Below are 12,561 nucleotides of genomic sequence, written 5' to 3' on the forward strand. Positions count from 1 at the left end.
GGTGGTGAGCAATTGTACTGTGCATCACTTGCTTTGTGTATTATTATTATTATCATCATATTATTATTATCATTTTATTTCAATTATTAAACTGTTTTTTATCTCAACCCACGAGTTTTTTCTCACTTGTGCTCTTCCAATTCTCTCCCCCATCCCACCAGGCGGGGGGGAGTGAGCGAGCGGCTGCGTGGTGCTTAGTTGCCAACTGAGATTAAACCACGACACGCATGATGGAGCCCTGCTTTCCTGGAGATGGCTGCACACCTGCCTGCCCATGGGAAGGAGTGAATGAATTCCTTGTTTTGCTTTGCTTGCGTGCGCAGCTTTTGCTTTACCTATTAAACTGTCTTTATCTCAACCCACGAGTTTTCTCACTTTTGCCCTTCCGATTCTCTCCCCCATCCCACCGGGGGGAGTGAGCGAGCGGCTGTGTGGGGCTTAGTTGCCGGCTGGGGTTAAACCACAACAGCATCCTACATGTTCCCTTCCAGGTCTGGATCCTGTATCCACAAATAGTTCATGAGTTTTATATTGTTACTGCTCTGTAGCACCTGCACTGCTGAAATGTGCAGAGAACACAAACAAGGAAAAAGGGGCAGGCACAGGAAAATAAATACATTTGAACCAAGCCCTGAGCACTGAGAGGGAATCTGAAGAGCTTTTCCAAGTAGGAGTCTAACTGCAAACACAAAAGGGGTGGAGGGATGTCAGTCTTTATGGAATGTCACAAAAATTTGTGGACTTCTCTTCTGCCTTCAGTGGTCAGTAGATCTATGAGTTCCAGGCAGCACGCAAGAGTTTCATCTTACATTTGAAGAAGGGGTTATTTGCCCAGCCTCTGACAAGTGAGAATACAACCAGGTGTAAGGCAAGCTGTTTATCAAGTACTAGATATGACTGAGCATTCAGTGTTCATTTTAGCCCTCTCGGTTTCTATTGTCTTTCTCTTAAACGCATTTATTTAATTTGCCTTACACAGTATTCCAGTTTGCTGTTTTGAAGCTGATTGCTGGGGTCCCTCCCTTTTGCTCCTCTCTGTAGCTTTGATTGCCATTTTAATTCCCTCTGTAGTGTATTTGTGACCCCAGTTAATATACTGAAGCCCAAATTGTTATCTAACATTATTTCGTCAACCTCCTCTCCAAGTTACATTCAAGCACAGCCTTGTTTCTTTGCCTGTCAGCTGATGACCAGATTGAATTAGAAAGCACTCTCATTCCAGATTTAGAAATATATTTCCTCTACTTAATGCAATCTTGTCTGTGTCTGGGTAATTAAAATCATCTATTACTACCACTCAGGTTCATTTACATGTTTTATCTTTTAAAATTTATGCAATAATTACATAAAATACAGTGCTCCAATGGGCTAGCTGGATGGAGTACAAATAGTATGGCATATCTTGTTATGGAAACATACCTCCAGCTACGAGCACTGACTCTACCATTTTGAGGCTTTGCTATGATCACGACTGCATCATCCTTCGCAAATAAATCAACATATGTTTGTTTGTATATCCGCTTCTTTCCCCAAGAACTGACAAAATTTCTGATGGAGCGTTCCTGAAGATAAGGACCTGAGAAAGTTGAAGAGGCCTGAATGTTTTACCTACCGAGCTGTTCGACTGCACAGTTAAATCAATAACTACACCTACTTTAAGATGTAGGAGGGCATTGTAGAGAACACAGAAATCAGATAGCTAGCACTGAAAACATCAGATAGGCTTTCTCAGTGTGAGGGGAAAGTCAGCTATTGCTCCTTCTTACTATATGTCTTTCTTATTTCTTAGATAGCAAAGTAATTCTGATATGTTTTTCACAATTGAAATTTTATTTCACTCTTCAGCAACTATGTTCCTTTCCTGTTTGCTCTTTTTTCCCCTTCTTCTCATTTTTCGCCCTCTTTTACGAAAGCTCACCTCACCTCTCTTTTCTCTATGCGCTGCTCAGCCCTTCCCACAACGTCTTGAGCAGTTTTCAGAGTCAGCAGAGGGAAGGTAATGCACTCTCCCCCCCTCCCCGATCCTAAGTGAGAAGATGAAAATAGAAGCATTGAAAAAAGCCCCCTAAAGCCCCCACATCTGGGAGACACACAAATTTGGTAGCAAAAGTACCCAAAGATGGCAAAGGCAACCTTCAGAAAAAACATCATTTCCCCACAACTGTTGTTTGCCCATGTTCCAGAGGTGATCCTCTTCACAATAGGAATATATTTTCTTCCATTCAAAGTAATTAACTGCCATAATCAACTTTAGTGACTGCTTGCTTTTGAGACCTTCCTATTAAAACAGGTTGGGATGAAATTCTTTGTACACTGCTACAGTGTCTTGAACAGTAATTCAAGACCTGGCTTTCTTTTGTGAGTAGATTTTTGTGAAGCTAGACTATTTCAGCAATCAACATGAAAAGGTACTAGAATAATAATTTTCTTAAAGCTTCAATTTCTTGGGCATTACAGTTTTATTGTGAAATATAATAAATTATTTCAATTTTTAATGAGAGCTCCTTGCTTTCCAGCTCTAAAGTTTAAAAAATATTTTTCCATACATGTAGAAAAATTATAAGTAATTTGGTTTGACAAGGCACAAAAGGTAGTAAAATGATCTAAGCAACCTTAATTATCGAGTTACTTGTGAGACAATGCACCACATGTGAAATGATTGAAAATTTTAGACTTTCCTTGAAAATAAATCAGCTTAGAAGCTTATGACAGGTACGCTCAGCCTCCTTTCATAGTCCACCCCACTCCTATTCATTCAGCTTCACACACTAATGAAAGAACAGGAAAAGATCTCTTGTGTTAAACCATTCAGCTTCTTTGTCAAAATATTAAAATATCCTAGTGCACCGCAGCTGTATGAATGACTTTCCAAAGCAGGAGAAATATCTGGCCTGTGTACTTAAACCTCTTCAAGCAGCAAAACAGACTGCATGGGAAAGGGAGCCTGTGTGATGCAGAAAGTTTGTACATTGGCGCTGAGGTCAATTTTATTTCTGAAGCCTGATCCAAGTCAATACAGATCCATCTGCTGGGCCCAGCGGAGGTGGAACATGGCAGCTGGAATGGCCATATCTATTCCATTAACGTGCGCTCGTGTTTTACCAAAGGGCTGCTAGTTAAAATATGCATCTTTTTCTCCTTCAGCTCCCCTCCTTCAAAGGCACAGCTATTCATCCTCCATTCCTTTTACAAACATGTGATGAATACAGATCCAAACCCGGCTGCTTTTCTCGAGATCTGATATTCCTGACATCAGATCTCAAGGATCAAAGTAAAACATTCATTAAGTCTGTCCAGCATTGGCATAATTATCTCCTTAAATGGAATATCGTACTTTAAACATCAAGAAACACCTTTCTTATAAAGTAAGGGAACACTCACTTCTCTTATTTACCTGATGGCTTGAGATGTTTGTCAGAAGTTTTACCAGAGTGGGGAAATGCAAATACTGTTTAGATATCTTACAATATGAAAAGGCAGCATGCTTATTAAGTAGACAGCCTTTTATTTCCCTACAAAAGTATGCCATCATGTTCTGGGTCCTCAGGGAGACATCTCCAGGAACCATAAAAAATGCAATTCCTAGAACTAAGGATTTCAATCTTTCATCTCTCTAGCGTTCAAGAAAACAACCTTTACAAGAAATATAAGCCTGTGTGTTAAGTAGCAATTGACACTTGAATACAGCTGATTTTTTTTATCATTTTGATTATATCTATCTAGGTCATAAATATATACCTGTATAACATTGTAGTATGGGGCTGAGGTAGAGTTCAGAAATCTACAATTAATTTTCAAATATCAAATTATTTTATGATACTAGTAATTTTTTTTCATGGCAGCAATGATGGGAGGGGGGAAGAAATCTTGAATACAGTGTTTTTTTCTTTCTTCCATAAACATTTATGACGAGAGTGGGGTCAAGGCTTCGCATATGCAGTCTGCTAGGTATGTAGATAGAGGCCAGTTATAAATATGAGCAGTGACATCTTACAGCAGGGTGTGGGGGGAACATCCTGGGTAATCAATTTAGGCTGACAGTCAGTATCACGAGACACATGATATTAGCTATAGTGACAGTGTTATCTGGGCAAGAGGAGGGTCAGTTTCCAGTAGGAAAGCCTATTTTCCAGAGATTTGGAACCTGACACAATAATCGTTAAAACTTGGCATTAAAAAAAGTTTTCCATTCACTAGCATAATTTCCCCTTGAAGAACTGATGACCAAAACTGAGATGGCTATTTTAGGATAGTTGAAGACGGAAAGGAGAGGGGAAAACCCCGCCCATTGTAGTAACATCAGGGGTTGGTTTGCTTTCCATTAGCAAAGGGAGCTGCAGACTTCTGAAAACAATAAATGCTTAGGAGCTGTATCAGCCAGAGCCAGCTCACGGTATAGGCAATATAGGTAGCTGCCCAGGGTAAGGGGACTGTGTACTTTATATCTAAAGAGGTAAAAACTAGAGCCAAAGAGAGGAGTGGAAAGCAGGGCTGTCCCCCCCGACCCTTACCCGCAGTCTCACTTTGCCCCCCAGATTTTTCCTCCCTCCCAGGACCTATTCTGCTGTGGCCACAAAATCGCTGCATTGCCAGCTCATTGCTGCACGCGTTGTCCAGATGCATGACTTTCTGAGGCAGAACTTAATTTTCGGTGCTCAGACCCAACAGTCTTTATCTATTTTTTAAAGCAGACTGGATCAGGGCTTGGAGGGTTGTAAAAGGAGATTACAAAAGGGCACTACCAGGGAGAAAGTTTATCACCCAAAGAGTAAAACAAACGTGACAGATGTGATGAGAGAGCAAGAGATAGGAGGACTGCTATCCCCAGTGAAGGACCTATTAATTGCGTATGGGGAGATTAAGTGAGCAGCCAAAAGGTCATGCAGGAAGGGCCTGGTCTCCTGACACCCCATCCAGTGCTGTATCCACCAGACCTTCCTTCCCCCTGAGACACAGCGGAAGTTTTTTTTCTGAGAGGGCTGCGGAAATTGTCCTGGCTTTGCCATGCCCTGCTGCTCATGAAACCTTCCAAGCTGTCACCAAATCAAATGTACCTAATGCTATTAGTTTAGTTCCAAGATGCATCTTTTTTCATTCCTTATGCTCTTAAGGATTTTTAACACAGAAATACTCACTTTAAGAAGTAAATAGAATATTTTCTACCACTTAAACCACTAAGCACTTAAATTTTACTCAGACCGCTATTGAACATTATCAGTTGCAGGGTTTAAGGCAGCCTTGTTTAATGGGCAAATCTTAAAAGATAGGGACTTGGTTGGGAAAAACATCTGCAAGTTCAGGGAGTGATGTGTATTCAAGGCTCTGAAGCCACTGCAATTGGGCTGTAAAAATGACAAAAGCAGGGTCTGTTAATGAGATTTCTGGCAAATCTTCTGCTAATCCCAGCCAAAATTTAGAGCAGCTTCTCATCAACACATCAGCATTTCTGGTCCTAGTCTTAAGTAGGTCTTGTAAATGTAAAAGGCAGTAAATACAGAAGTAGGTTTTCCCAGATGTTCTAACAGCGCCTTAAAGTGCTGAAGTTGCTTTGGCTTCTAAAAATGAACAGGAGGAGCCAGGACATCTTGTTCCAAGTGGTTTGTTCAGCCCTGTCCTTACATCGCTGGGCTGCTATCCTCGGCTGCTGAGCTGAATCCTGCTCCAGACTGGTGCAACTACGCTCCCATTGGATACTTCGGGTGAAACTCATCCAGCTGGAATTTGGAAATACAATAGGAAAAATGTAACTTTTTCTTTCTCTCAAACTTCTGCACAAAATAGAGTTCTTTCCCTTTGAAGAGATAAAATGGAGGTATATTCTGACCTTGGAGGGAGTGTGAAAAAAGGTCCCAAATACATTCACATCCTCTGTAATATATAAACAGGGTTGAGTGTGATTAGCTGGCTGTCAAAAAAAGCAAGAAATCATAAAGACACTGACACATGTTGAAAAGTTAATGCTTAGCTTGTCACTTGCCCTCGAAATTCTGGCCAAAGTATCGAAATTCGTCACCACCTTGGCAATTAGAGGCTTGTTCCGCCTCTTAAGTAGATAGGGAAAGAAGCAGGAAAAAACTGCAGCAAGACCTTACATTTTTGAGATGCCACTGAATTGTTGAGCTGCCTCACCCAAGTTTCCTTAGAATTTGCAAAGAGCAGGAAAGTTCAGCTGACAGACCATTTCTTTTCCCTGCGTTCAGCCTCCAACATGCTCTTCTCTGTCTTGACTTAGAGAAGAGCTGTGCAAGAGCATTACTGTGGTCTTTAATATTTTTTTAATGTCTGAATTTTAAACAGGCAATAGCAAGCAAGATTGCCAGGGAATGTGATGATCTGAAACTAAGCACACGTGCCAATGGGAGGGGGAGAAGCGGTTGGAGGCAAGAAAGTTTATGAATACGTTCAGTCATTTTTCACACTGCATATTCAGTATGGAGCTAGGCTTTAGCTAAGAGATGCATATACTGTGGGTAACACTGCTTGAGAGTGGTTAGAGGAATTCTATGAGAGGGAAAAAACCCCAAAAGATAAGCCTACAGAAATTAATTATGCTGTTTAATTAATGGTTCTGGACCAGTTCTCATTCGGTTTAAAATCAGTATCACCCCCTAGAATTACATTAGCTGCAGACCCAGTCCTAAATCCCTTTTCCTTCTCTTTGATGCATCAGTTCAGTTCTTAGTTTTCACAATTACAGCAGTTATTTATTTTGCGAAATCCATTTTAATTTATCCCTGAAACTAGGGATCTCTCGATCTCTGTTACTGTAATGGTGTCACATTAACACAGTTTTTAAGATGTAAATTGATTTATTTAGATTGATTTTGTCTGACCTTTAAAAATGAATAAAAGTATTTAAATGGTGTAATAAACCACTTTCAGGAAGTCTAAACACTCTAAAATACAACAAATGTGCGTGGATTAGCTTAATAATAGAGTGAAGAGCTTAGAAAGTGGTCCTGCTAGCAGGCTCTTTGTGCTGACAAACAGAGGCTTTGCAACCTCTTAGAGTTCAGAAAGCTGCAATAACTTCAACAGGGAAAAAAAACCCAACAGCTAAAAGCCAGAAAGCAGCGAAAGAAAGGAACGATGATTCTTCACTTCTAGGGTATGTTAGAAAACTTACTGAAGGGGCAAACCATTCCTGAAGCTGAAATCCTGGTTTTAAGACCAAAACTTGATATTTTTCCATGGATTTCAGTGTTGCCAGAATTTCACCAGAGAGGCTAATACCCTGCAAAAGCTGCACCAACCCACAGAGTAGCAGACACAGCTTGAGGACCAGCAAGTGAGTTTACGAATCCCTGCCCCGTTACGAGCCAGGCAGAGCTCTGTGCTGCGCCCACACCTGCAGCCTGCCCTTAGCTTGGCCTTGCAAAGTTAGGAGCAGATGTTTTGCAGTGCCTTTTACGGGCAAGGAGACAGTGCTGCCGCCTGCACAGAGTGCACGGTGCATGCTCTGCTCCACAGACAAGCAGGTCATTCCCATGCACAGTGGACGCTTGGACAAGCAAAGGAAAACTACTACGTTGGAGAGCCTGGCCCTTGTACAATTCCTGTTGCCCTTTGTTTCCGCTATAAAGCCCGGTCTAGTAAAACCTCACAGAACAGAAGGGAAATACAAAGTCATTAAAAATATGAAAATATTTCCCATGGCAGAGAGGAAATACAATAAAGAGCTTTGAACCAAATAAATACTCTGCGTTATCTTTTCAATCAAGTAATAAAATAAACGAGAAAGTAGGCAATAAAAAGTGTACTGAATTCACAAAACAGTAGCAGCCATGGATGAGTGTGTAAAAAGAAGTGGAGCCAGGGGATTTCAGGTTACTAAGGAAGAAAAAAAGGGAAATCCTGTGAAGGACATAGGCCACCCATCTTTATTTTGATTTCTAGAAAAAATCTGGAACACACAGTCCCCTGGAAGATAAAAGTGGATAAGCAGCAGACATTATAGATCTGTCATGAGTAAGCTGTGTCAAATCCATCTAACTTTCTTCTTTGACCGGCTCAAGGGTTGTGTGAATGAGGGAGAAGCAATAGGCGTATTTGACCCTAATAAGGCTTTTGACACTCTCTGACATGATGTTCTCATTAGCAAGCTAGGCAAATGCTATCTTGATAAAACTGGCATGAGAGGGGTGAAAAAGTGATTGGAAATCTATACTTACCGAGTACTTATCAATGGTTCATTATCCAAATGGAAGGGTGTATTGAGTGACATTCTGCAGGAGTCTGTCCTAAGTCTGCATTTATTCAATATTTTCATTAACGGGGATGATGGAATAGGAAGTATGTTTATTAAATTTGCAGAGGATATGGAGCAAGGAGGGACTACAAGCTCGTTGAAAATTCAAAATGAGCTTGTCTATTGAAGGAACATTCTGAAAATTAACAGGAAGCTGAATGGAATGAAGTTTGTTAGGGAGAAAAAGCAAAGCAGATAATATTTCGGCAAGAATAATCAACTGCACTTATCTGAGCTGGGTGGCAATAGGCTAGGCAGCAATTTTATGGACAAAGACCCCAGGGTTATAGCAGATCAAAAGGTGGACATGAGTCAGCGATGTCATTTCTAGTTCAGGCAGGAGTGCTGCAAGAAAGAACATCAAGTAACTCATATATTTGACTCAGCGCTAAGAAAGATTCTGTGAGATTTTTGCTCTATTGAAGCACAGTGCTCTGAAAAAGATGCTGTCCAAAAGGCAGCAGTAAGAGTGGTCAGGATCTAAACTAATACAACCAGTTGTGTGTGAGCCCGAGAACTGGGACTATTTATGCTACTGAAAAGGTCCCAGAGGGGTGCATAATAGCCCTTAAGCAGACAAAAGGCTGTTACAGATAAGATATGATCTGCTTTCTATGTCCATGAAGGTTGGAACAGGAACTAATGAGTTTAAATTATAGACAAGGAAAAATTATCTTAGACATAAGGGAAACTTTAATGGTAAGGATAGAAAAACTCTGGAATACATTTTCTGACAATGTTATTGAATCTTCAAAACAATGTTTGTAGGAAAGGTTGGACGATTAAGAGTTAAGAATTATGTAGGTATGGATGGTTATGCTAGGGACATTAGGTGACGAACCTTCCCTTCCAGCTCTATCATTTTATTAAGTGAAGTTATAGACTTCCTAAACAGATGTGGCTGAGCTAATGGAAATGACAATGTCTGGAGATGGAATTTGGGTGAGCTGAGTGCTCTCCCATTGCTGGAACTCAGAGAACCGGAATATGGAATTTCAAGAACAAAGGCCAAAACTTATAACTAACTATGTTTATGATTGTGAGTCCCTATATGTAAAAAGAGAGAGAGAGAGACAGAGAAAGGAAAGAGGCAATCTAGCAACTAGAGGTCAAATATTCTGATCAAGTAGGTCGGATGTTTTAGAACAAATTCTGAAGGAAAGAAAAATAAAATACAGTAAAAATCTTATTGAAAGTAGGTTGTATCAAACTCAGACTTCTCTCTCAGTAAGACAGTTGGTTTTGCTTTAGTAAGAAATGTCCCCTCAACTCCGTGCCTGGGAAATTACTAGTTAAACCGAGCAAGCTGGAGATGAAGGCAAAACATTTAATTACTGGTGAACTGACTGAAGGGGAGATGGCAAGGGATTAGAGGAAGTTATTAGTGAAGCTCCACAAGGATAGGTCTTGGGACCACTTTCCACTAGGTGGTCTGGCTGTAAAAGTGGGAGTCTTTGCTGATGACACAGGGTTGAGAGGCATCACTAAGACATCGGAAAACAAAGAAAGAATTGTAGTAGTATGAAAATGCTAGAAATGGAATGTTGTTTCATAGCCAAAGTGCATGTCATGCATATGGAGACTGATGAGAGAGCTGATTAGAGAGCTCATGAGCTGGACACAACATAGAGGAAAAAGTTTGGGGGTTTCAGAAGAAAAAAAAAAATCATTCTTTAATGAGTCATTATGGTGTTCTGAACAGAGGAGGAAGAGCAGCTGAAATAATAGACAGTATCCATTAGGACATTCCCAACATTAAGGAAGAAACATGAGCACCACTGTGCAAGGCACCGACGAGAACTTAGTCTGAAGACTGGATTTAAGGAGTGAATGCACTGAATGGATTGGGTAAAGGAGAACATATTTTATGAGAAGAGATTGAAAGAGGTGGACTTTGTTTTGCAAAGCTATATAATCCAGAACAAAATAGAGAAGTGGTAAATTCACTCTCCCCAGAGATACTCAGGGCAGTAGCATGGTGATGGAAATCCTAGAAAAAATGTTGCTTTAGCTAAAGGACAATGCTAACACAAGACCAATGAACCATGAACAATTTTAGTCTAGCTACTATAAAGAAGCTTTCAGCCTCTGGAACAATATGCTGATATTAGCAGTTGTGTGGACCTACCGATGAACTTATTTAGAGTTTGATCTGTTTCTGAACAAGGTTTCTAAAGTGTATTATATGAAGGGATGGCAAACTGGAATCTCCCTTTGCACTTCCCAGCTGTGTGTTCCCACAAACCTTTCCTCACCTGGCTAGAGCAAGCAAGTGGGATGAACTTTTAGGATCCACAGCTTTGAAAGAATGGTGCGGTGATACTGTGATTGAGGGCAACACGATTTGTTTCATTGCTATTTCAATCAGTACAAAATTCCTTCCACTCTGACAGTGTCTCAGATCTGAATTCCCCAAGCACTGAAAGGAGATGGCGTATTCCAAGTAGCAGTGTGCTTTGGACCTGGAGATCTCAGGGTAGTTGTACTTACCAAGAGAGGAAACATCAAACATCGCACCCTCGCCTCCCTTCCTATTCCAGTGTAAGAGATTTGTCGTGAGCAGCCTAGTGCAAAAGTAGCTATTCTCAAATTAGGGAGAACGGGATAATGTGTTACTTAAAAGCCAGATGACAGCCAAAATGCCTATCAGAGTAAGTCCTGATTTCTGCTAATGTACTGTCATACATTGCCATATGCACAAGTACCAGTTTATGTTTCCCCTACAAACCTATCATGAGCTATTTCCTGTTAATTATTTAGACTATGTAGCTGATTACTTAAGAACAGCACTCACTGCTGCGCAATTAGACAACTCGGACTTTTAGATACAAAAAGAGTAAACAACACAAGGTAAGGACCTGACATAATAACCACCTTATGCTCAACTTCACTTATTAACATGTTTCCACATGTGAAGGCAAACATTATTATTGCTTAGAGAATAAGTATTCCAGAGCAATAATGCCAAGCAAACAGATTTGTGGCACACGTTCAGCAACAGGAAATAAGAAGGGATTTGATCATGGTCAAACTGAGCAGTTGGCCAGAAATACAGTGGACATTAATTTTGGAAGTTTCTAACAGCTCTCCCGTTGGGTCCACTTTATGCTAAGTGTCTCTAATATGTGGCAGTGCTGTCAAACACCAGAAATAATCTGTGTGTTCTTTCCAAAAATTCCAGCCAGCTGGTCAGAGAATAAAGGAATTTCATAATGAGAAGATTCATACCTTCCCTCTGCCTTCTTTATGGAAATATTTTGGCTAGGTTTAATTCTTTCTTCTTATTAAGTATCAACAGATATTTAGATTTTTAATGTAAATTATTAACTTTTTATATAGCAATTACACAGGCAATATTTTGCCTATTGTGCTTACTATCTTGAGTGCTTAACATAGGAATGTTAAAGAAAAAATCTTCAGAGTAACAGAGAGTAAGCTTTCAAAGTATGTCTGTGGTTAAGAAACATGGGAATCCTCGATGTTTTGGGGGCTTTGGAAACTCTATACTGCATATGCCAACAATATGACAGCACAGGAACACCCATAGCAAATCAAAATGAAAATCCACCCAGCCCAATAATGTCTCCAGGAATGGCCAGGATTGGATGCTAAGGCAAGAAACGGTACAAGTATAAGCTGGTATAGTCTCTCCACACCAACATCAATCAAAATAAACAGACTGGGAATAGAGAAGAAAAAAAAAATGGAAAAAGTAGTATAAGATCAAAATTAAAAGAAGTCCAAACAAAGAGAAAGCCAAGATTGGCTTACAGTCTTTAAACTACATCATGCTTAAAAACCCAATAAAATGTATGCTGTGTCCAGCATATATTTTTTTTTTAAAAAAAAAAGCTTCTTATGATGTTATGACGTTCTAGCAAGCACCCCAGAGGCCTTTTAACAACCTAGACAAATTCACTTCACAGCAATACTCCTGTAACTGAAATCAGCTGTCTCATTGCTTCTGTGCAAGCCAGCACACTTGGATTCAATCAGAATATTGTTTGCTCAGAAAGCTGGGAAAATAGGTTTATTGCTTCTGAATCCTGCAGCACGGCTGTCATACCTCTCAGATTCACAGAGCTTAAAGCCATGAGGACAAAACTGGTGTCACCCCCTATACAGATCCCAGATACCCCTCATATACCTCTGCTAAATCCTATGTTCAGCAAAGGCATCCAGTTTTGTCCTGATGCAGTGAAGACACTATATTTGCTATAGTAGTGCATCATTGCTGTATCTACCCTTAAGTAATTGCCCTGGTTCTACCTGTGCCCTCTCTGATTTTCCAATGTTATCTTTAAACCATGGAT

This window comes from Aptenodytes forsteri, unplaced genomic scaffold (assembly GCF_000699145.1).
Source record: "Aptenodytes forsteri isolate BGI_AS27 unplaced genomic scaffold, ASM69914v1 Scaffold193, whole genome shotgun sequence".
Taxonomy (NCBI): domain Eukaryota; kingdom Metazoa; phylum Chordata; class Aves; order Sphenisciformes; family Spheniscidae; genus Aptenodytes; species Aptenodytes forsteri.